Genomic DNA, 3810 nt, shown 5'->3' on the forward strand with positions numbered 1-3810 from the left:
GAGGGGGGGGGGGGGGGGTTAGTGTAACAACAACAAGAACAAACGGAGTATAATCACACAAATAGGGTCTGAGGAGGTTAGTGTGTACTCAAACCTTACCCCACGTTGACCCGACACAGAAAAAGACAAGCAGTAACAACAACATATAGTAAGAAAAAGAAGGGAAAGGAACAAGTAATACTAAATCCAACAGCAATGGTAGAGGGGGCGGGGGGGTAGGTGTATGTATTACCATGAAAATGCCACTGGAAAGAACTGAATAACAACAACCCCTTTAACTCCAAGTAGCAGAAGAAAATACTCAAAGCCCAAGAAAAGCATATAATAGTACACACCATAGCTGTAACAGCCATGAATATTGTTTCAGAGTACCAAATATAGGAACACAAGAAGACCTATACAAAGCTTCAGAAATCTCAAAAGCAGAGATACCCTTTTAGGCTCAGGTCATAAATATCTCAGATACATATATACAAAACCCTCTTCTCTAGGTCTATTATATCTATATACATATGCTATAAAATTATAAAATCTTTATTTCTGACATTCTAAAGATATGACATGTAATTGATTTTTATTAGTACTCTTTTTCAAGAACCCCCTTATGAATTGTACACTTCTGTTAGTAATATATCTGCATATATAACAAAGTCCAAAGCTCTATTCTTTCCTCTTTTTCTGACACAGTTCTCAGAAAGTAAGATTTATGACCTAAACAAAAAAGGGTTGGTGGGACATGACCTACCCCCCCCCCCCCCACAAACCACCACTACCCCACCACCCCCAAATAAAATATGCCCTTTGCAGAATGAACAATACATAAAAATCCCACCTTGAAATTTCAACATCAATACTCTTCTCTTCTCCACCTTGCATGGAACAAACACAAAAATATTTAATTATAATACAAAAAGAAATCATTTTTATGAAATATTACACCATACTGAGTAATAAAAATCAAGTCTTTATTATAACATAAAGAAAACTTACCAGCAAACAGTAAGAGAGATTTGATATGTTACTAGCAAATGAGACAGAATAAAAGGAAAGTGGTTTTTTAATATAAAGCCTTAAAAAAATATGAAAATGACTGGTTTTTCTCTATTGTTTAATATATTTTTCTTGTAACCTTTGTTGGTTTAATATTAATGGAGACTATGAAAAATTGAGGTAGTTTTATAATGATGAGAGGATGATGCAGATATATATGAATCTTGAAAAGCCATGAAAATTGATAATGACTATTTTGCCCTCATTGGTTTACATATAAGACAAATATTAAAGGGGTATTTAAGGATTTTTAGTTCAAAAATCCTAAACATCATAGAATTGCAGTTATGGTTCTTGTATATGCCCCGTTTGGAGCGGCACGTTTTTTTATTATCTCTCTACGTGCATAGCCACATATTTATATCAAAAACATTTTTTTAAGGCACATATTAGATCACGGATTTAATTCATATAGTATTTTTTTGGTACATTAATTCGTATAAAATGACTTAATGTTTTCTCTATATATAGTGGCTTATAAAAAATACTAAATAGTTTTCTTTCCATCTCCTTAAATTTTAGTGGACATAGTTACGCGATCGATGATGGAGGTCAGCAAGTATTCAGTGAAATAAACGAGATGCACATAAATTGGTTGGAACATCACCATCTTTAAAATATATATATTGACACATAAATTTAATGTATTATATCAGTGTCGATTATAACAAGTTATTTTACGAATTTTTATAAATTATTACATATGTTAATTGTTGTTATAGGCCATCTTAACGCGATGGTACATATATTGTTAGTGCCACCAAAAAAAATAAAGCCATGATATCATGTAATGTTATTCAAGTAGATAAAGAAAATGGTTTCTTAAAAATAATAGTAATAAAATTAAGAAGATAATAACCAAAGGATATAAGAGAGAGATGAGTGCCGTAATAAAAGGTTAGTATAATATTAATTATATGCATTTAAACAATTGAATAAGTCTTATAACTGTGGAAAAAGGGGTTCTCTTTTCTCTCTTTTTCTGGACCTCTCACTTAATATCCTTCAACCATGACAACCCAACTATTTAAATGTTTTTTTCTCTTAAATTAAAGAAATATTGAAACATCTTTTTCCTAGAAAATTTCACTAAAGCATACCGAAATACTAAACTCTTTTGGGAAAATGTACTGTATAATCGCTTTTTAAATAATAGCCGAAAAATATATATTATTTGTATATTTTTTTGTGTATATATACATTTCATATGTTATATACAAAAATTATAAAAAATTTATACACTTTTTCGACTATCAAATATAAATAGTTACTGGCGAATACTAAAAGTAAAAAAAGCCAAACTCTTTTCTTATGTTAAAGGAATTCAATACTTTATTTGAGTTTCACAAAGCACGCCTAAATACTTAGGTAACATTTTGTTGGGAGCAGTGAAAAGAATAATCTACATATTAAAATATAACATTGTTAATATACTATTTGATTTTATTTTTTGTTTCCACATAATCGATTACAATGTTTGATTCCTTATTATAATCCTTATAACACTGGATTACAAATATCTGTTTTACAATCTCTACATTATTTGCTTCACAACCAAATGACCCCTTAGACCATACAAAAATGTTGTACATTCATAGTTTTAAACACTTTTAAGCATACTGTTTATTTTTAAAAACTATTCATTCGCTCAAACTTAACCTTCAGAAAATCGTGTCCGAAAATTCAAAAATTGTGTCCAAAAAATTGAAAATCTTATCTCCTGAATTTTAAATTAGTAATTCAGAAATTTAGGACACTTAGTCCTAAAAGTCTTAAATTTCAAATTAGCAGCTCAAAAATTTCTCCAGATTTCAATGGGTTGTTGTTGTTGTTGCAGCTCAAAAATTTAGGACACTAAGTAATAAATTTTAAATTAGTAGCTCAAAAATTCAGGATACAAAACATCAGGATATTTAGTCCTGAAATTTGGGTGAATTGGTTAAATTTTAAATACGTTGTAAATTATGAATATATTTTAAACCGGGCTTAAAAATTGCTATTGGTGCACTTAACGCGAAATTAAATGGCTTAGATTAGGATGGGCTGGGCTTTGAAGTTACTATGATCGATAATTGGGCTAGGGGTAGCCCATATTGCAATGAGACTGCAACCACATGATGCTGCAGAAAGCCCAAAATTTTCAAAAAGTAGATATAGAATGATAATATCCAGAAAAAATAGATAATAAAGGAATCACTATTCAAACTATAGTGTCACGAGTTCCAATCTTATCATTAAGATACTTACCTTCTTTTTAAAAAAAAAAAAAAAGGAAACAGAGACAACATTAAATTGGACAGAGTTGGAAAAGAGATCCAATACAATGATATATATCATGTTCTGCAAAATTTGAGAATATGCAAAATAGCGATAGCTTAGTACATCGGACTGTCCTTTTTATTTTTATTTTTATATTTTTATAATATGTATAAGAATTTCCAGAAATTTTAAGCTCTTTCTAAATGTCAACAAAAGTAACATTTTTAATTTTCAAGCTTCTGCAACTTCATGAAGAGTTGTCTGTGCCTCTTAACAACATGAATATGGAACTCTCAAGCACCCAACCATGACAGCATTCTTTTTTATAAAAAAAAATTAAAAAAAATCATTTGCAACCGTTCACTGTTCTTGAGCCGAAAGTCTACCGGAAACAACCTCTCTACCTTCATAAGGTAGGGGTAAGGTCTATGTACACATTACCCTCCCTAGACCTACTTATGGGATTCCACTAGGTTTGTTGTTATTGTTGTTGTTGCATCT

The 3810-nt window shown here is 30.4% G+C and overlaps 1 protein-coding gene across 3 annotated transcripts in view; it reads right to left on the reverse strand.

Moving 5' to 3' along the window:
• LOC109229541 (high mobility group B protein 15) overlaps positions 1-1162 on the reverse strand; it is a 6588-nt gene extending 5426 nt beyond the window's left edge. For 2 of the 3 annotated variants that reach the window (XM_019395017.1, XM_019395015.1), the window contains exons 1-2: positions 991-1162; positions 833-869 (exon numbers count right to left, since the gene is read on the reverse strand). The gene's annotated coding sequence lies outside the window, so the exon portion shown is untranslated. Of the gene's footprint in view, positions 1-232; positions 709-832; positions 870-990 lie in introns of those variants that run through there. The other variant, XM_019395018.1, reaches the window with a different exon arrangement.

This window comes from Nicotiana attenuata, chromosome 7 (assembly GCF_001879085.1).
Source record: "Nicotiana attenuata strain UT chromosome 7, NIATTr2, whole genome shotgun sequence".
Taxonomy (NCBI): Eukaryota; Viridiplantae; Streptophyta; class Magnoliopsida; order Solanales; family Solanaceae; genus Nicotiana; species Nicotiana attenuata.